The 22,453-nt window shown below is 41.0% G+C and overlaps 1 long non-coding RNA gene across 1 annotated transcript; it reads right to left on the reverse strand.

Annotated features, from left to right (window-relative positions):
- Positions 1-289: 289 nt before the first annotated feature.
- Positions 290-19,454, reverse strand: LOC139183699 (uncharacterized). Its single transcript, XR_011567318.1, has 4 exons — positions 19,102-19,454; positions 18,542-18,639; positions 5,204-5,249; positions 290-1,984 (listed from the first exon to the last, which is right to left on the reverse strand). It is a non-coding gene; the product is annotated as an uncharacterized lncRNA (long non-coding RNA).
- Positions 19,455-22,453: the final 2,999 nt, after the last annotated feature.

Consider the following 22,453-nt stretch of genomic DNA (forward strand, 5'->3'; position numbering starts at 1 on the left):
TACCATTTTGCACCCATTAGAACACCTAAATTTTAAAAAATTGGCTATACCAAGTGTTGGTGAGGATGTCGAACAACTGGAACTCATACATTGCTGGCAGGTATGTAAAATGGAGCAACCACTTTAAATACATTTGGATTTTTCTTTTTAACTAAGCATAAACCTACCTTGGAGAAGGCAATGGCACCCCACTCCAGTACTCTTGCCTGGGAAGTCCCATGGATGGAGGAGCCTGGTAGGCTGTGGTCCATGGGGTCGCTGAGAGTCTGACATGACTGAGCGACTTCACTTTCACTTTTCACTTTCATGCATTGGAGAAGGAAATGGCAACCCACTCCAGTGTTCTTGCCTGGAGAATCCCAGGGACGGGGGAGCCTGGTGGGCTGCCGGCTGTGGGGCTGCACAGAGTGGGACACGACCGAAGTGATTTAGCAGCAAACCTAGCGATTCCGTGCCTAGGTATTTATCCAAGAGAAATGAAAACAAAAAAACTGTATAAGAATTTATAGCAGCTTTGTTGGTAACATTCAAAAACTGAAAACAGCCCAAGTGTTCATGAACAGGAGAATGGCTAAACAACAGTGGTATATCCATTCAATGGAATACATTTAGGAAGAAAAAAAAAAAAGAGTAACAACTACTTATACAAGCAACATAAAAAACATGGCAAGTCAAAGAAGTCTTACATCAAAGAGTATATACTATGTGATTCCATTTATATAAAGTTCTAGAACAGGTAAAACTAATTTGTGATAAAAGTCCATAACGGGTTGCCTATATCTTAGTATGAATTTGGGTAACATTTGCCTGAATTCATGAAAAGTACACTTAAGATTTATACTTGTCATTGTATATAAATTCCGCGCCCCTCCCCCCGCCAAAATCCAGAAACAAGTATTAACTCTAGTTAGTGATACACATGCGGAGAAGGCAATGGCACCCCACTCCAGTACTCTTGCCTAGAAAATCCCATGGACAGAGGAGCCTGGTAGGCTGCAGTCCATGGGGTCGCTAAGAGTCGGACACAAGTGAGCAACTTCACTTTCACTTTTCACTTTCATGCATTAGAGAAGGAAATGGCAACCCACTCCAGTGTTCTTGCCTGGAGAATCCCAGGGACGGAGGAGCCTGGTGGGCTGCCGTCCCTGGGGTCGCACAGTTGGACACAACTGAAGCGACTCGACAGCAGTAGCAGCAGCAGTGATACACATGTTGAAGTGTTTAGCAGTAAAGTGTACTGACGTCTGCAACTGACTTTAAAAAGCATCCAAAAATATAATGAATTGATGGATTATGGGAAATAGGTACTTGATAAAACAAATTATCAAAATGTTACTGGCAAATTTAAGTGTCAGGTATTGTGAAATAGCTGTCTATTATATTATATTTATACACTGGAGTGCTACTCAGCAATGAAAAAGAATGAACCACTGATAAATACAACAAGATAGCTAAATCCCCAAAACTGTATGTGGCACCAAAGAAGTCAGAGATAAAATTCAGAATAGGCCATCAGAACAGGTATTGCCTATGAATAGTAGAAATTGATTGAAAGGGGCATGATACAACTCTGTGGGGTGACGGAATGTTTTATACTGTGATTAAAGTGATGGTTACTTAGGTATATACGTAGATCAAAATTCATTGAACTATAGACTTAAGATCTGTGAATTTCTGTACGTAAACCTCACTGGGGGTGGTATAAGGGAAAGGCTGGGAACAAAGAACAAATTTTAAGTATAATTGTCTTTGTGTGACTACAGATGGCAGTTTAGAGGCAAAAGAGAACCCTGAAGAGGAGGAGGCAAAGGTGAATGTGAAAGTGTTAGTCTCTCAGTCATGTCCTACTCTTTATGATCCCATGGACTGTAGCCTGCCAGGTTCCTCCTCTTTACCGTCTGAGCCACCAGGAAGAGGCAAAGGTAACATTTCATGTCAGAAATCCAACTCTGAATAGTGGGACAGGTGTCTTCTTTGAGATGCCCTAAGATAGAAAAAAAAGGCACTCCATATTTCAAGGTGTTATAAGATGGGAGACAATAGTAATATCTTAGTTTGTGGACAATAGAAATCTCAGCCCCAACTTCAGTTATACAGGATTATGGTCCCACTGGTACCTTTTCCCCTTGTTTTAGGAAATGAACAGATTAAGTTCTGGTAGGGAAACTAGATGTCAAATTGATGGATTGAAATAGTTGCCCTTTAATTCCCCCCAGGCCCTCTCTCTGACTTTATTTTATACAGAAGGCAAAGAAGGTGGGCTAGCTGCTTTGTTTTCTAGCCCTCAGCAGGTTAGAAGAAGCAAATTAGAAATGAGAAGGCAGTGAAATAGCCAGAGGCCGTCACTCAGAGAGCAAGTGACAGCTCACAGCAGGCAGAAAAGGATGAAACGAAGGGAGAAATATAAAAACTCAAACTAAATACTCAAGCACACAACAGTAAGCAGGGGACCCCATAGCTCAATTTATTCAAATAACTCCTCACCATAGTGCAGTGCTTTACAGATCAGTCTACAGTCTTTCTTTAGAGAATTGCTGTAGCTTCCCTGAGTTATAATGCAATATGATTAGAATAATATTTAAACATCTTGATTAGAGCAATGAACTTTAGTTAATTTAAAAAAAATTGTTATCTGTAAAATACTTGTTCCCTGACAATAATGAATAGTACTCATTTTACTTCTTAAGATTTCTAGTGAAGGGTCATTCATCAAAATCATATAACATTAGATGATAACATCTTGAGAAAGAAAAATAATAGCATTTATCTCTGCTATCAAGCTGATGTCTTGAAATTCTTATTTTCCAAAAGCTCGTGAAATGTCACCTCTATTATTCTAAAAGGGCTTTATATATTTAGACATGTCTTGGAATTTCTTTCTTCTGAATGTCAATTGTCCTACTAGATCAGACCTGAAGCAATTTTCAAGCAGTTTTGTGAACAGGTGATCATTTTGTGCATTTTATACCAAGTAGTGTGAGGGCTGGAGCCAGATCCTTCAGAGTTTCGAAAGACAATTATGGTATCTTTTTCCCAACTCTGAGTTCAATGACTTCATGTAATTAACTTGAAAACGGCTATGGTGGGAGTTTATACCATGAAATTAGCAAATACTATAAATCAGGACTATTCTCTTTTCTTCTCAGAGAGGTGGTTGTTAAACATTTACCAGCACAACATTGGTTCAATCAGATTCTTTAAATACATTGGATGGCCTTAGATTCAATTGCCACCACCTGTGGCTCTTTCCTTACTAAGAAATGTAAATTATAACACCTGGTCCATCTAGTCAAGGCTATGGTTTTCCCAGGAGTCATGTCTGGATATGAGAGTTGGACTATAAAGAAAGCGGAGCACTGAATAATTGATGCTTTTGAACTACGGTGTTGGAGAAGACTCTTGAGAGTCCCTTGGACAGCAAGGAGATCAAATTAGTCCATTCTAAAGGAAATCATCCTGAATATTCATTGGAAGGACTGGTGCTGAAGCTGAAACTCCAATACTTTGGCCACCTGATGCAAATAGCTGACTCACTTGCAAAGACCCTGATGCTGGAAAAGATTGAAGGCGGGAGGAGAAGGGGATGACAGAGGATGAGATGGTTGGATGGCATCACCAACTCAATGGACATGAATTTGAGTAAACTCCGGGAGTTGGTGATGGACAGGGAAGCCTAGTGTGCTGCAGTCCATCGGGTTGCAAAGAGTCAGACACGACCGAACTGACTGACTGAACTGAGTCTTCAACACAAACGGCAAACCAAAAGAACCTGTTTTGTTACTAACATTTTATTTGGAGCCTGATAATCCAGTTTAAATATTAAATTATTTGAGCATTGGTGACAAAATAAATGGGAAATATGCTGAGCAAAAAAAAAGGTTGATTGTACTGATATACAGTATGATCCTAATAATACTTGTTTAAGAAACGATATCCTTTCTTGGGTCCTTATAGGTCTTGGAAGAAATAGAAATATGGGGCTGCTGCCTTCATATTTAGGATAGTAGTGAATCACAAGCTTCCACAGAGACAGTTAGTTGTTTTTATAAGGGAAGTTATACCCTTTGATTTTCTACATAGTTGATGTTCTTGAGATTGGTAAGTTCATTTAAGCACTCACTCCACCAGTGAGTATTATTTGTGATTAAAGAGAATTCCTAAATATTATTGCTTATATAAACCCAACCTAATGACATATAACCTGTTTGGGATATGAGCTTTGGCATGTGCTAGTCTATAGGCACCTACATATTGTTGATCAGGTTTTATTTCTTTGTAACAGCCATGAAATATTGACTAGGGCCAGAGATGACATTATTAGGGGAAAAAAGTCCAAATTTTTTTTCTCTTTAAATCTAGGAGAGAACTAGTTATATGCTTTAAAAGAGATTGATTGGCTATTCATCCCAGGCTCATATTTAATCCTGAAAAACAGCAGAGAACTTTGGATGAAAAATATCTGTTTATCTAATAAATTCTTACTTAATGCAGTCAGTTCATCAAACTCTCTGGACAGTTCCATCCAAAAACTGGAATTCACAAATGTTTATTGAATGCCTTTTCTAAGCAAATCACTCAGCTGGTCATTAAGGAAACATAAAAGGATGGCTGAGATATGCTTCCTGCCTTCAAGGAATTTAATACATATTGAAGGATAGACACCATGGTGTAATCAATCACTAAACTTTTTTTTTTTCTTATTATACCACACTTCTGCTCATTCAAACCCTCTCATTTTGGTTTCTTCTTTATATCTTTAGTTGTGGAAAAAATTTTCTGCTAGTTTTCAGGTCATTATCATCAATAGTTTCTCTATAAATAGTAATTTTGATGTGCCCATGAAAGGAAGTGGGCTCATAGTCTTCCTACTCTGAATCTGCTAAAACAATTTTTTTAAAAATACAATAAAATATTTACCCACAAAATACTAAATAAACTATTTCATGGTCAGAAAATGTTTGAGAAAGTATAGAAATGTCAGCTTCTTGAAGGGCAAGACCTTCTGTAGCATGTTTTCAACTGTGCCCAGTGAGCGTTTATAAAGACCATTTGGTGAATGAATCTTGTTCCCTGTCATTTTAATAAACATCTATGACCACTGAGTCTAAAAGTAATGATTAAAGATCCCTGGAGAGTAAGATGTTAAATACATAGATTATCTTCTAAAAGCATACACTATTAAGTTTTCTAAAGTATTGCTTACATTTTCTTCCAATTTAGTTCAACTTTCAACAGGACATGAATACAATCTGGAGGAAAAAAAGAATCACTAAGACTTGTCATAGTGTACAAAATAGCAATTCTACTTAAAATTTAAAGTGCTAATCCCATTACTTGAATGTCCTTCATTAAAATAACTAAGCTTCCAGGTATTAATAAATATTGAAATATATACAGAAAAAAAGGAAATCTGAATTTCATATGTGTTTTAATAATTTGCCAACTCCCTTAAATTGGAATTTTTATCAGAAAAAAAAATAGAGAAAACGGGAAAGAAACGTGAAGTCAAAAAGAAAGCGCACTGAAATCAGGAAAAAACTTGGGTGAATCCCAAAGGCGCAACTTGTGAATTTGCCAAAACATTTAAAAATCTTATGTTTTTAAAATGATTTTGTTCCCTCTTCAGTGTGATTTACTTAACTCTAGCCCAACAAATATCTCTGAGAACACAGGCACTAAATCTTTGAAGCCACAGTCACCCAGAGGCAAAGAAGCACTCCACTCCCAGGACCTCTTTGCTGCCCACTGTCCACCCCCAACACAAACTGCCAGCCTCTCACTCCCACCTCCCTCCCACTCTCACCTCCCATCCTTGGAAAAACAAAACAGATTGCTTGGAGGTAAACCATCTGGGCCAGGGCTTTTTGTTATTTAACTTGCAATATGAGTGTGTCAGTCACTTCACCTCTCTGGGCCTCTATTTCCTCATTTGTGAAATAGAGGTGAAGGTATATGACCTTTCCGACTCTCACAGCTTTTCTGAGGCTTTAAAGAACTTGATAAATGAGTAAAGAAACACTAATTCCCTAAACAAGTACAGTTACTGTTTATTTCAAGATTATCTATTCCTAAGTACATTAAAGAGATTTTGGCTTATAAAATCTCATTATTACAGAGGCTTTTCCCTTAACTATATTGAGTGAGTGAGTGAGTGAAGTAGCTCAGTCTTGTCCGACTCTTTGTGAACCCATGGACTGTAGCCTACCAGGCTCCTCTGTCCATGGAATTTTCCAGGCAAGAGTACTGGAGTGGGTTGCCATTTCCTTCTCCAGGGGATCTTCCCGACCCAGGGATTGAACCCAAGTCTCCCGCATTGCAGGCAGACGCTTTACCATCTGAGCCACCGGGGAAGTACCTTTTACTATATTGGGAAGTTCCAAATTTTCCCATGTCTCACCCATAAATTATGCTACTTCATTAAGGACAAGGTTGAGTGGGTTAGTGGTTAGGTTATGGGACTAGGCATAATACTTCCTGTATTCTTATCTGACTTGGTCATTGTTTTGTTATTGCTTCAGGGAAAATCTTAATGTCTTAATTTGCTGTAAAAACAAATACATATCAGGAATATGTACTTTAAAAAAGGGTCATGAGACTTTGGATGGATTCATATGCGAGGGCTTTTCTAAGTGAATTCTGTTCTTTGTAGCCAAATATTTCTAAGGCAATTGTTTATTGTGTATTCAAAATGTATATGTACAAAAAAAGAACTAATTTAAAATGAGCTTTTACTTTGTCTTGAGCAATATGCTTATATTCTCATTCAGTCTGCAAGCTCTACAGTATATAACACTATGGATGTTTTTTACAAACAAGAAAGACTAGTCTCAGTAATATACTCAAAGATAACCAGCTACAGGAGACAGTGTTGGGATGAAGACTCACTTTTCTTGGATGGAAAATACCTATTCATTTTACTAGACCTATGCTCCTCACAGTGTGGTCTGGGAAAAAACAGCATGGAATCACCTGGATCTAGTTAGAAATGGGATCTCAGGCTCCACCCATCTGCCTATTGAATCACAGTATGTATTCTAGAAGGAATCCCACATTAAAGATTGAGAATCGTTCACTAGACCACCTGGCCTCTCAAACAGACTGCTGACATCATGGGTATCTTCACAGCTGACCTGGTTCCTGGATGAGCCCCCGACACCACATACCCTTATAGCAGCACGAGCTCCAGGCAAAACTAATTACTGCTTCTTTTTACATGTGGCACTGGTTTATGCCACCATTATGACCTTTTTCTGTGCCACACTGTGAGAGAAATGGCAGAAAGCGAAGAGGAACTAAAAGCCTCTTGATGAGGGCGAAAGAGGAGAGCAAAAAAATTGACTTAAAATGCAACATTCAAAAAACTAAGTTCATGGCATCTCGTCCCATCTCACTTCATGGCAAACAGATAGGGAAAAAATGGAAACAGTGACAGATATAATTTTCTTGGCCTCCAAAATCACTGCAGACGGTGACTACATCCATGAAATTAAAAGATGCTTGCTCCTTGGAAGAAAAGCTATGATAAACCTAGACAGCCCATTAAAAAGCAGAGACATCACTTTGCCAACAAAGGTCCATATAGTCAAAGCTATGGTTTTTCCAGTATTCCTGTATGGACATGAGAATTGGATCATAAAGAAGGCTGAGTGCCAGGGACTCTTGAGAGTCCCTGGACAGCAAGGAGATCAAACCAGAAATCAATCCTGAATATTCATTGGAAGGACGAATGCTGAAGCTGAAACTCTAACACTTTGGCCACCTGATGTGAAGAGCTGATTTATTGGAATAGACCTTGATGCTGGGAAAGATTGAAGGCAAGAGGAGAAGGAGGCAACAGAGGATAAGATAGTTGGATGGCATCACTCACCCAATGTACTTGAGTTTGAGCAAATTCCAGGAGGTAGTGAAGGACAGGGAAGCCTGGCGTGCTGCAGTCCATGGGGCTGCAAAGAGATGGACATGACTCAGTGACTGAACAACACTGTGAGGGTAGGATGGATCTTGTCAATTTTTGTATCCTATGTGCCTGTGACTTAAATAATGGTTGGTTAAATGAACAGACTAAAGAGCACTTTGTTAGTATCTCAAAATTTTCCCTTTGTAATCTCTTCCCCCATAGTATTCACCAGGCCTGACATTCCTCACACTGAGAGACACAACTGCTATCATTTGGAAGAGTTGCTAGTAAGTCATATAGGCTAGAGGGTAATCCATTCCCAGAGAAATGCTACTACAGTGGGGGAAATCTCAGAGCCAGGAGGCCTCCCCTGTCTTTGTCATTAGTAAGCTGCATGACTTTTGGCAAGTCCCTTCAATTCCCTGAATTTCCATTTCCCATCAAAGACAGATGAATTTGAGTTCTAAAATACAGGAATTTTTCACCCATCATGATCTGCTATTTGCATTTCTATCACCTCTAAATGTTCAAACCCCAAATCTGTTCTTTATCCAAAGCCCTAAGCCTAAAGAGAGCAGGGAACAGGGAAGAAGATGAGTATGTTCCATAACTGATCTTAATTCAAAAAAAGAAGAGATCCTTGAGGAAAATCATTCACACTGACGATGATCTTTCAGGAACTCTTAAAACCATGAGCATTCCCTGTTCTAACAGCTCTTAGGTCTTATTTCTTGGGTACTTGGATGTCACCTGCAAAAGACACTAAATTGGCCAGTTGTGTGAACAACTGTGCAGTTCTGGAAAAGTTAAGAGAAAGAGAGAGAGATCTGAATATACTCAGCTCTCTACAGCAATGCTCTACTACACTGTTTCAATGACACGGTTTAAGGTACGCCTCAAATGGTTGTTATTAATAAGAGCTATTATATATTAAACTTTAAGGTACGCCTCAAATGGTTGTTATTAATAAGAGCTATTATATATTAAACTTTGTAAATGATTTGCTCTTTTTTCTTAGAAAGTACTAGATTTTATTCAAGTTTATCCCCAAAACCATCACTAGTTTCTATCTCCTTGTGCTTTTTTGAATGAGAGAAAGAGAGATGAAGCTATCAATAGCTCTCAAGGAATCTCCTCTAATCAAGGCCTTATCTCTGCCACAGTCCTGAAATCTAGCTATGGTCAAGGAGTTGTATGGTTCAGATACACGTGAATGTCATTTTTCTCTTGTGTCCTAGGGATAAAAGTGTTGAGATATGCTGCATTTGGGGATGTTGACATCATAGTTTTGCAAGCAGAGTTCCTTTGTGAGACATGGCCTGTTGAAGAAAGCAATGTATTGGGAAGACAATTCAAGGCTGAACAAAGGGGATGGTTATTTTATATTTAAAATGCTTTATTTCCATTAATAAGAGAAGATTTAATGGCTCTGGTTTCCCCAACTGCCATTAGAGCCGTGACTTTTAAATTATTTTGACTATAACATACAATAAGAAATACATTGTCCAAAGTAACTATGGTGTATGGGTATATACATACATGTTACTGCTGCTGCTAAGTCGCTTCAGTCATGTCTGACTCTGTGCGACCCCATAGATGGCAGCCCACCAGGCTCTCCCGTCCCTGGGATTCTCCAGGCAAGAACACTGGAGTTGGTTGCCATTTCCTTCTTCAATGCATGAAAATGAAGTCGCTCAGTTGTGTCTGACTCTTAGCAACCCCATAGACTGCAGCCCACCAGGCTCCTCTGTCCATGAGATTTTCCAGGCAAGAGTACTGGAGTGGGGTGCCATTTTGATAAATATATGGGCTTCCCAGGTGATGCTAGTGATAGAGAACCTGCCTGCCAATGCAGGAGATATGAGAGGTTGGTTTGATCCCTGAGTTGGGAAGATTCCCTGGAGGAGGACATGGCAATCCACTCTAGCATGGGGTCGCTAAGAGTCGGACACGACTGAGCGATTTCACTTTTCACTTTCATGCACTGCAGAAGGAAATGGCAACCCGCTCCAGTGTTCTTGCCTGGAGAATTTCAGGGATGGGGGAGCCTGGTGGGCTGCCGTCCATGGGGTCGCACAGAGTCGAACACAACTGAAGTGACTTCGTAGCAGCAGAAGTGACTTAGCATGCAATAGTTTATATATGATTGGGAAAATATATAAATAAAACTTTAAAATATCATAAAAACATGCTTACTTTTAGTTTTTTTAAGGTATTTTTTGGCTTCTCAGGTGGCTGAGTGGTAAAGAATTCATTTGCTAAGCAGGAGACACAGGTTCAGTCCCTGGTTCAGGAAGATCCCTTAGAGAAGGAATGGCAACCCACACCAATATTCTTCCTTGGAAAAACCCATGGACAAAAGAGTCTGGTGGGCTACAATCCATGGGTTTGCAGAGTCAGACATGACTTAGTGACTAATCAACAACGACATATTATTTTTTATTCTAATGCACTTTTTAAAAAATGTCAGATGCAATCCACTAAATTGATTTCATGACCATTAGTGGATTGCAACTTAGAATTTAAAGATATTGCTTCATAAGTATCTACACTTTCCAGCTTTGACCAGTTGCTTACTGCCAATTAGCTGAAAATGACTGAGCTAGTGTCCTCTTTCACAGATAAAGGCTGCAGTTCTGGCCAACAGATGATAACAGCTGTCTTAGAAACACTAGATGACTGGTTTGGCCATGATAAACAAAATAAAAACACTTCTTTCCATTTAGTGGAACTCAATGAATTCTACAAAACATTCAGCCAAGCAGCTGTTGTTAAGCCATTCATAAATAAATTGTCCTACATTATCACAAATTTATAAACCACTACACCATTGTGTTGATCAAGTCAGCTGAAAAGAAAGCATCGTCAAGGTGGAATTACACCATTATCTTCACATAAATTTTTATTAATAAGGAAGTAGTTGGAATTTTAGTGTTGTTTTCTTCTAGAAACATGCAAAAATCCAATATAAAAGGATCTGATTGATCCTCTTCAAAGTTTGTCTATTTTTGCCTCAATGGGATTCCAAATTATAAGCTAAAAGTTTCAGTTTTCACATTTTAGAAGTTTCAAATTCTATATCATCAGAACAATTTTATATGTGTGAAATATTTTTAATTCTATTCTTAAAATGGTTCTGTGTTAAAGAAAACTGTCTGAGATTTTTGTCATTGCTGTTAATTAACTATTTGGCCTCTTTGTGATTTCTTTAAAAACAAACAAACAGCATTTTACCCAAAATGTGTTTGTAAATATTTTCTCCCATTCTGAGGGTTGTCTTTTTGTCTTGTTTATGGCTTTATTTGCTATGCAAAAGCTTTTAAATTTAATTAGGTCCCATTTGTTTACTTTTGTTTTTATTTTCATTACTTTAGGAGGTGGGTCAAAAAGGATCTTGCTGTGATTTATGTCAAAGAGTGTTCTGCTTATGTTTTCCTCTAAGAGTTTTAATGTGTCCAGCCTTACATTTAGGTCTTTAATCCATTTTGAGTAAAATATATGTGGAATCTAGAAAAATGGTACAGACGAACCTATTTGCAAACCAGTAGAAGGCAATGGCAACCCACTCCAGTACTCTTGCCTGGAAGATCCCATGGACAGAGGAGCCTGGTGGGCTGCAGTCCATGGGGTCTCGAAGAGTCAGACACGACTGAGCGACTTCACTTTCACTTTTCATTTTCATGGAGAAGGAAATGGCAACCCACTCCAGTGTTCTTGCCTGGAGAATCCCGGGGATGGGGGAGCCTGGTGGGCTGCCGTCTATGGGGTCACAGAGTCGGACATGACTGAAGCGACTTAGCAGCAGCAGCGGCGGCAATAGGGACACAGACATAGAGGACAAACATATGGACACCAGGGGCGGGGGTGGTGGGATGAATTGGGAGATTGGGATGGACATAAACACATACTGTGTATAAAATAACTAGTGAGAACTTCGGGGTGGGGGGCGGCAAAAAGGAAAGGTACAATCTGTTCATAGGATGTAAGTTAACCTTAAAAATGCACTCCAATATATATTGGAATACTGTTTCATTAGTTATATGAGGTACCTAGAATAGTCAAAATCATAGAGTCAGAAAGTATATTGGTAGATGCCAGGAGCAGAGAGGTGAGGGGGGTGCAGAGGGGGAATGAAGACTTAAAGTTTGATGGGGAAGAAGTTTCAATTTAGGAAGATGGAAAATTCAAGAGATGGATGATGGTAAAAATTGCACAACAGTGTGAATATACTTAGTGCTACTGAACTGTACAGTTAAATATGGTTAAATAGTATGTTTTATACTATGTGACTTTTACCACAATTTAAAAAAATTAAAATGTGTTTCTTTCCTGAAAGTACCTTTAAAATCCATTCTGAGATACAGAATCTATGGCCATATACCAGTTCTGACTAGTGAAATTTAAGAAGCAACCACTATAGAATGTTATAGAGAACTGGAGTGACTTCATGTAAGTGCAACAAGGCGCTCAGAGAGAACAGTGGACTAACTGAGCTGCTGCTTTGGAGGTGGCATGTGGTTTCTGCATTATTGGGTGGAAACTAGATATTGTGATTGTTTTTACTCAAGCAATTTCTGCTCTTGTGAAAGAACTGAATGCAGGAGATAACCCCTGTACAGTGGTTGAGCGTATATGCGTACTAAGTCGCTTCAGTAGTGTCTGACTCTTTGCAATGCTCTGGACTGTAGCATACCAGTCTCCTCTGTCCATGGGATTCTCCAGGCAAGAATACTAGAGTGGGTTGCCATTTCCTTCTCCAGGGGATCTTCCTGATCCAGGGATCTAACCTGCATCGCTGGCATCTTCTGCATTGGCAGGCAGGTTCTTTACCCTTGGGAAGCCCCAAGCACTTGAGCAGGGTTTATTAAATATTCTGCTCTGGAGTGTAAATTGGATAAAGCTCTACCCTGCATATCTGAGATTTTTTTAAAAACCAATAGCTGAACGTGGACTCTTTTATGTCTGAAAAATAAATGTTTATTCATAAATTATTATTTTCTTATCTGGCAATGACTAGAGATATGCAAGCAAGATTTGACCATGCCAGGAAGGCTAAGCAGACCTAATCTCATGCTGAAGAAAATAAAAATGCGAAAAAGATTTAATATGGACTTGGAGAAATATCCTGGTAACTCTTGTGATTGAGTTACTGGGCCAAGGAGGCAGTCCACACCCAGGAATAGGATGCTGTTATTCTGAAGAGAGTTATCCAACCCACTGCAATGCATCCTGGAGTGAGGTCAGTCCTGAGACAGGATGACAGGCAAGACTTGCAGGGAAGCACCCTCCTCTCATGGGACCGAAGGGCAACTGAGCTCCGATTTCCACTGGTGGAGGTTTAGTTGTTCCAAACCACATGAGAATCTCTGGGAGCTATGGATGCTAAAGTAGGATATGGGTCCCTGAGTTTGAACACTAGCAGAGCTAGCAGTTGTTGTCAAAAACGTACTTATTATTTGTGTTGCATTTCTATGAGCCCCAAACCTTTCCTAGCTCCTCTCTGAGAGCCACGGCTAGTCTCATTTGTGCTGTCACACACTGAAGAGCCAGGATGAGAGCACCTCAGCAATATGAGAGGTACCAGGAAACAGAGAGAGTGTGTGTTTGTGCTGTGCATGATACTGAGCAAGGGGTGGTGGTAAGAGGATCACTCTGTGTGGGGTTTCTTCCTCAGGTTGTTAGCCACAGAGGCAGCGGTGTGATGGCAAGATAGGAAGCCTAGACTGGAAGTACCAGTTAGACTTGATCAGGAAAATACATGGGGTAATTCTCTGGGAAACCCTTAGAAATAATGTAGAGACCTTCTCAGAAGGGCTAATTTATGGCTATTTTGAAATAAAAAGATGAAGGTACATAAAGATGAAACAAGCATGAATAAATTCCTTTTGTAATATTGCAAAAAATATTTTCGGAATCTATTAATCACATTGGAATAAGACTGATTCTCTGTCTTTCCTAGCAATAGATGAAAAAATTCATTAGTGAAACGTGAACTCACAAAGTGAGTTTGGTTTAGCAAAATTAGTTATTCTCTGCTTCCATGTTAGAGTGCTTATTTCTGGCGGTCTTCAGCACAATTATTCCATATCTTCTTAAAGATGGTGGAGAGTGCGATAAATGGACAGAATTTAAGAGTGACCTGCTGAAGATTTTTTAAGGTGAAACAAAGGTTTCTACTGTCTGCTTCCTCCTCTGTAAAACTGATCCTAGGAAGTTTGGGAAACTCCGCGCCATTTTTGCCTCTTGGACCCACTGAGCTCTGGTTTAACGTTATCTTGTAGCTGGGCCAGTCGTGGAGACAAACAATAGCAACATGAAAAAGAACAACTGAGAGCTGCAACTTATTGTCAAACAGTTTGACCACAAACATTAAAATAAGCTCAGTGTATATTTAATTGTATATAGATGTGTATGCACAGACAGAAAGAGAGTATAGCAGCATGTTAAAGATTGGTAAATCTAGGTTTAAATTTGTTAGTTATTTTACACTTTCAGTGTTTCTATAGATTTGAAAATTTTCAAAATAAAAAGTGCTGCAAGGGTGGGAAGGAGCAATAGAGAATTCTTTAGTCTTGAAAGAGGTGATAATCAGAGTACAGATGTCAAATTTAATAAGGTCTTTATATTTTATATTATGCAGTATTATGCAACTTTATGTTAGATAGTGACTAGCCTAGGGCTTAGAATTTAGAAGGGATTCGCTTATTTTTTGAACAGCATAGATTAAATCACTTTTCAATCCACTGTAAAAAACATACCAAGGGAACCTCTGGAGGGAGCAGTCCATTCCCCTGTATTCTTGAGGCTGTATGATACCCGTGTCCACATATGTATTTCACCCATGAGTGGCAGCTTAGGGATAGGAAGATGTACTGTACTCTACATCCTCTCAGCTCCATGGACCTGCAGTGTCTGCATCTCCTGAGAATTTGTTATTAGAGATGTGGAATATTTCTCTAGCCCCAGACCTCCTGAAGCAGAATCTGATTCCTAGGCACTTTAATTTCATTCCTGTTAGAATAAAAACTGGCTAAAGCCATTTGTTGTTGTGGTTCAGTTGCTAAATCATGTCTGACTCTTCGTGACCCCATGGACTGCAGCATGACAGGCTTCCATGTCCTTCACTATCTCCTGGAGTTTGCTCAAACTCATGTCCATTGAGTTGGTGATGCCATCCAAGCATTTCGTCCTATGTCGTCCCCTTCTCTTGCTGCCCTCAATCTTCCCCAGCATCAGGGTCTTTTCCAATGAGTCAGCTCTTCACATCAGGTGGCCAAAGTACTGGAGCTTCAGCTTCAGCATTGATCCTTCTAATGAATATTCAGGGTTGATTTCCTTTAGGATTGACTGGTTTGATCTCCTTGCTGTCCAAGGGACTCTCAAGCGTCTTCTCCAGCACCAGAGTTTGAAAGCATCAATTTTTTGGTGCTCAGCCTTCTTTAAAGCCATTTAGCTGCATTAAATGTCTCCATGATTGCTTATAAGTAAATGTTAAGACATAGAACCAAAATGATTTCTTAGGACTTAGTGCATTCTTTGCCAACGCTTAAAAGGAGAGCTGTTTTTCTAATCAAATATAAGTACCTTATTTCTTCAAAAACCTTTTAAAAAACGTGTGGGTGATAATGATTTTCCACATGTGAGTTAAGTATCTCCCACAATTATTCTGATCATGGTAAGAGAAAAATTTTAAGATTATAAACTAAAAATAGAAAATGATACCAATTAGAATGCTTTAATTAGTTTAAAAAATATAGAAATATGCTACAGATTGTAAAAGTTTGTTGAAAGGTCTTCTTGACATTTATAATTTTCTTTTCGGTAACCCTCTAAGTAGAGATAATTTAAAATTAGTTTACTGATGGTTCAAGAGTTTAGAAGTGTCCCTCCCACCTTGATTATTCTGTGTTACCAGAGCTCAGGAGACTAAGAGGAAAAAGGGGCCTTCTCCTATCTTCCTCAGTCCCTAGACAGGGTTGAAACTCAAGACATCTGTGGTGACTGCCTTAAGAAAGAGATAAATGGCCTGGAGCCCAAGCAAGGGAGAGGTGGATGTATTTGTAACTTGGAAATTTCAGTGAAGTTGGGAAAACTGTGGGCCTTCTTCTGGATAAATATGTCCAGTGCAATTATTAAGCTTAAAAAATGCCAAAGGAAAAAGTGGGGGGGGGGGGAACCCTCACATTTATTTGGAGTCCTGCATCTGGAAGCTTTTTTCTCCCCTTAGGAAATATTTGTGGCTCTTTGTTCCTGTCAAAGAGGAAAATGTGCTTGTAAATTTCACCCAAGAGAAAGCATATCTTTGCATCCACTGCACCAGGAAGGAATAGACCTAACCCCACAAACATAGGCCAAAATTCCAGAAATTTGACCAAAGGCAAATAGGGGGATGGGGTGAGAGTAAGGGGTGGACTTATGCAAGAAAAGCAACCCAACCTGGCAGAAAATTTCAGTGAGGAAGTTCTCTGGGCCAAACTTGGCCTCAAAGAAAAATACTCCACCCTCTTAAAGCTGCTAAGATGGCAAGGGAGGCAGTGGCTTCATTGGCCGTGCAGACCTCCCTAGACAAATGGATCCCTCTGAGACCAGCCAAAGCAAACTTCCTGTTACACACTAGACATACATCTATATGCACAGAGGTCAGTTTTGAGTGTCAGGGAGTTGCTTGTGGTGTGAGAGGAGCCAGGGAAACCATCCCTAAGTTTCTCAGACTGCCCGTCTGAGTGCCTAAGATTAAACCATTGTCGGTTCTTTCCTTTTGTCAGAATTGTAGCTCAGACTGTAAAGAATCTGCCTGCAACACAGGAGACCTGGGTTCGATCCCTGGGTCAGGGGAAGATCCTCTGGAGAAGGAAACGGCAACCCACTCCAGTATTCTTGCCTGGAGAATCCCATGGATAGAGGACTTTGGCAGGCTACAGTCTGTGGGGTCCCAAAGAATTGGACACGACTGAGTGACTCCAGTACTTTTGCCTAGAAAATCCCATGGATGGAGGAGCCTGGTAGGCTGCAGTCCATGGGGTTTCGAACAGTCGGACACGAATGAGCAACTTCACTTTCACTTTTCACTTTCATGCATTGGAGAAAGAAATGGCAACCCACTCCAGTGTTATTGCCTGGAGAATCCCAGGGACGGGGGAGCCTGGTGGGCTGCCGTCCATGGGGTCGCTCAGAGTCAGACACGACTGAAGCGACTTAGCAGCAGCAGCAGCAGAGTGAGTAACACTACTACTACTATACAAAACAGGATGTTACAAAACACCCTGACATTTCCTTAGAATGTAAACTAACCTGGGAGCAGGGGTGGGAAGTTAGGTACTGTAGGGTTTCATTCAAGACTTTTTTTTTTTGGTATTAAAACCTGAGGTTTTGCTCCACACACAGGGACCAAATGACAAAGGGTGATGTTGAAGCAGGAGCACTCTTCACTGCCGCTAACCACTCTTCCTTATTCCCACTTCTTAAGGCGGATGTGAAATGTTTTTCCACAACAGAAAGTAAATTGTCCTCCAGGTGAGGCAGGATGGAGATTATATAGTTCTTTCTCTGCCTTGCCTGTTTTCCAACTGTGAGAAGCAGCTCACCTGGAATTCCTTAGTTACACCATCCACAAAGGAATTCAAGACTGTCAAGACGGTGTCCCTCATTCTGGGGGCAAAACCAATTCTCATATGGGGGTTTCCAGATGTCAACTGCTGCCTTGCAGTCAGATGTACCTGGAGTCTGAGAGTGTGGCAATCCCTCTGCCCTCTTTGAAACCAATACAATTAACATACTTTATACTCTTAAAAGGGCTTTCCAGGTGGCGCACTCTCTTTCTAGTTGCTTTAGTCCTGTTCAACTCTTTGCAACCCCATCAACTGTAGCCCACCAGGCTCTTCTGTCCATGTAATTCTCCAGGCAAGAACACTGGAGCGGGTTGCCATTCCCTTCTCCAGAGGATATTCCTGACCCAGGGATTAAACCTGGGTTCCTGCCTTGCAGACTCTTTACCATCTGAGCCACCAAGGAATTCCAGGTGGCGCTAGTGGTGAAGAACCCGCCTGCCAATGCAGGAGACACAAGAGACATGGGTTCAATCCCTGGGTCAGGAAGATCTCCTGGAGGAGGGCACGGCAACCCACTTCAGTATTCTTCCCATGGATACAGGAGCCAGGCAGGCTTCAGTCCATGGGGTCTCAAAGAGTCAGACAGGACTGAGTGACTAACACACACACACACACATACTCTTAAATCCTTTCCTGGGTGAGGCCTGGCGCTTCAACCAGAAACCTCAGCAGAAGCGTTTATTGTTTCATCTTAAAGAAACATTCCTATAATGAATGAAACCTGCTACCTTGAATATTTAGTTTCTACCTTACATAATTTTAAAAATTTGTTTTCATTACCAGACTTCATGACCATCTCCTCAGTCATGGGTATCCTGCCAGGTTCACACTGGCCCTTGCAAAAGGAAATTTTTGGTATTTCCCTGGCAGTACAAATAAGAGCTCAGCAATGAAAGGTGACTGCAGAGCCTCGTGTTGTCAGTTTTGTGCAGCTTGGACTTGTGGTTGAAGCCTGCACCTGTGAGACAAGTACACACATACCTACACACACACCCCATGCAATCTCAGGCCCAAAGTCTGAGTGGCACTGACTTACGCTTCTGGTTCATATTTCGGCTTAAGGCTCCTGGCCTCAGCTCTGCCCGGTGTATCAACAAGAACTGCTGCTCAGATCAAGCTGGAGATGCCCATGGACTGTTAATAAGAACATTAGGACTCTTCAGAAAACGTGTCTAGACAGACAGTCTCTTTGACCCCGTTCAACTCTTTCAGACTTCTCTGCCCAGACTTTTTCCTCTTTCCTGAGGTACCTTTCTAAGGCTTGCAACCCCCATAATCTTTAGAGACAACTCTCCTCATCACGTACAAGAGACACCCTTGCCTCCATCTAAACTTTTGTTCTAGTTCTTCCTTGCAAGCAATATTGTAACAACTAATATTTTTGACACTTGCAGTTTACAAAACATAGATAACTATGTTGAACCCAAACAACCCTGTCAGGACTGTAAAATTATCCCCATTTTAGCATAAAAACAAATGTAAGGCTCAGAGGTTCAGTGACTTACTCAAGTTACAGGGTAATTGATGAACTTGTGGCCCTCCTGTTCTGCCTATTGGGGGGGGTCCCACCATCAACCCTGCAGGTTCTGTGACTACCTGGACCATGTTATCCTCTCTGCATCAGTCTACTTATGCTTCCCAAAGGCTCCAACAAGGCAAGAGAAAGCTTCTTTCTTGGAGTTCATTTCCTGAATGAGAAAGAGCAATTCTTCAGCAAGTTTGCAAGTGAGATTTTATGTATATGTATATTTATACATGCTTAGCGTAAACTGGGCTGCCCAGGTAGTGCAGAGGTAAGGAATCTGCCTGTCAATGCAGGAGATGTGGGTTCGATTCCTGGGTTGGGAAGATTCCCCTCAAGAACGGAAAGGCTACCCACTCCAGTATTCTTACCTGGAAAAGTCCATGGACAGAGGAGCAGAGCAGGTTACAGGGTTGAATATGACTGAGAGACTGAGCATGCATATTTATACACACACACTGCTACTGCTGCTAAGTCACTTCAGTCGTGTCTAACTCTGTGTGACCCCATAGACAGCAGCCCACCAGGCTCCCCTGTCCCTGGGATTCTCCAGGCAAGAACACTGGAGTGGGTTGCCATTTCCTTCTCTAATGCATGAAAGTGAAAAGTGAAAGTGAAGTCGCTCAGTAATGTCCGGCTCTTAGCGACCCCATGGACTGCAGCCCACCAGGCTCCTCCATCCATGGGATTTTCCAGGCAAGAGCACCGGAGTGGGGTGCCATTGCCTTCTCCGTACACACTACATACATGTATTTTATTTTCTCATCTCACGATGGCCTTACTCCTACTAGAGATAATTCAGTATCTTCTCAACAATTTCTATATGACCATGTTCATTACAGAAGGTAGCATTTAGCTTGAATAGTGTGAACCAGCCCAAGTGGGAACTTGGGCTAGGTTCCCAATTTGAGTAATGCCCCACTTTGGACTAGTCGGTGAGCATGAGAGCAAAAGTCTCCTCAGTGCAGGTTCCTTGGAGGGAGAGGGGGACAGGGAGAATAGGGGAGGAATCCTAGGATCTCTTTGCAGTCTAAGGTTCATGGAGAAAAGTATTGGGGACAGACGCTGAAAGCATTCTTTTCACAAATGACTTCCTGAAACTCATGACGCAGCAATGCTCCTTCAGGGCCCAGCTGGAAAGGTGTAAGGGAGAGGTGTGGGAAATATCACTCCTAATTTTGATGGAAAAGAACAGACTTTTTGCAGAAGGAGGCTTAGAGGAAGTCCAGCTCACTTGTGCCTTGGAGGGAAACAGCAATAAGGGGCACGAAAGCAGCTTTCACCCAGGAGAGCAGAAGTAACGGCTCTGAATTCTAGAGGTCTGAGTGGGAAAGGACTTCAGCAAACTATGCAAGACACCCCATATAACTTGGGGCCCACCAGAATAACTTGGGGCCCCCTTTAGGTGAGGAAGAGACCAGATCTCACAGTTATACAGGAGGGAACTGGAGATGTGACTATCAATGGTAATAGGACCTCTATCACCACGATTAACCAGCCTTTGGGATGCTGGGGTACAAATACTGAAGAATCTCAACATAAATTTTGGCCAACCTTCCAGTTTGTCATAAACAATGTAATAATTGCACATGTCTAGTTTCTGAAGAAAAAAAAGGTTTTTAATTTGTCCACACAATAATAGCAGTTACAGGCAAACGTTCATTGAGAATGACTGCCGGTCAAGGGCTGACAGCTTTCTCAGTACTCTGGGCAATGAGGTAGGTGATAGGTGGGGATAAGTTAGCCCCACCAGCCCTCTTTTAACTGCCTCAGACTTTATAACCTCTGACAGAGTCCCCTGTGGAACAAGGGCATTTAGGCAGGAGGCAAGGCTTGGCTCATCCCTTAGAGAACTGATATGAGAACAAAATGAAGACAGCTTTCTGTTTCTTTTTACCAGTGTATTTTCTCATTCTTTTCTCAGTAAAGAGTATACATTCAGCCTGAAGATAGGGCTGTGTAAAAGAGAAGAAACACTGGAGCTCGGCCAACTGGGTTGAATTCCCAACCTGTGACGTGGAACAGTGGACAAACCTCTTAAACACCATTCTCATCAGTCGAGAAATGGCCCTAACTTCGGAGGGCAGGGCTACATCCCAATTAGAAACTCTGCACTCAGACCGCCAAGGTGTGACTCCTAGCTCTACTGCTCCCGTGTGACCTGGGGCCAACTATCGATATTGAACCTTTTTGAACCTCAGCTTTTTCATCTGTAAAATAAGGGAAGTATTACTACCTCATAAGTTTGGTATGAGGATGAACTGAGGGGAAAAAATACAAGATCCATAGCTCCTGGCACATTTCATGCACTCAAAGTATCACTTATTAACTATGCATGTTTTTGATGCATTTTTATTTATACCTGAGCTATTATTTTTTAATGGGAATTTATTTTTTGTTAGAGGTTGTTTTTCTTTTTGAGAAACCATTCTTACCTCTAACTGATTTAAGACACCCACTCCTAATTCATCTTTCACTTAAGGGTCTCTGCTTTGTGATTTTTGTGTGAGTACTTCTTTCACAGTACTTACCACAGTGTACTTCGATTTGTGTGTGTGTGTGTGGGGGGGGGGGTTGGTTTGTTTGTATCTTTCACTAAATTAGATTAATTGAGGGCAGAGAATTTGTTCCCAGAGCATAGCACACTGTTCAGTTCAGTTCAGTCTCTCAGTCGTGTCCGACTCTTTACAAGCCCATGGACTGCAGCATGCCAGGCCCCCCCTGTCCATCACCAACTCCTGGAACTTACTTAAACTGATATCCATTGAGTCGGTGATGCTATCCAACCATCTCATCCTCTGTCCTCCCCTTCCCCTCCTGCCTTCAATCTTTCCCAGCATCAGGGTCTTTTCCAATGAGTCAGTTCTTCGCATCAGGTGGCCAAAGTATTGGATCTTCAGCTTCAGCATCAGTCCCTCCAATGAATATTCAGGACTGATTTCCTTTAGGATTGACTGGTTTCATCTCCTTGCCATCCAGGGGACTCTCAAGAGTCTTCTCCAACACTACAGTTCAAAAGCATCAATTCTTCAGTGCTCAACTTTCTTTATGGTCCAATTCTTACATCCATACATGACTACTGGAAAAACCATAGCTTTGACTAGACATACCTTTGTTGGTAAAGTAATATCTCTGGTTTTTAATATGCTGTAGGCCTTCACCAAATATTTCTAGAAGTGCAGAAGTGAATAGATATCTAAAAGGAATTTTGATTAACAAGGAGATAGATGCTTTGGATTGGAAGGAAATAGAAATCCTTACCTGCAATGTATATCAGAATATAAGTGGCCTGGGCTAAAGTTAACTGCAGGCCAAAACAAAGAGACCTGGTCCATGTTTTTTAGCTCCTGCAGTAATGGTAGACCCCTAAGGCTCTCCCAGACCACATGGCTGTAAGTTTGATCTGGAAGATGTGTCCCTAGCCTT

Source organism: Bos indicus, chromosome 1 (genome assembly GCF_029378745.1).
Source record: "Bos indicus isolate NIAB-ARS_2022 breed Sahiwal x Tharparkar chromosome 1, NIAB-ARS_B.indTharparkar_mat_pri_1.0, whole genome shotgun sequence".
In the NCBI taxonomy this organism is placed as follows: domain Eukaryota; kingdom Metazoa; phylum Chordata; class Mammalia; order Artiodactyla; family Bovidae; genus Bos; species Bos indicus.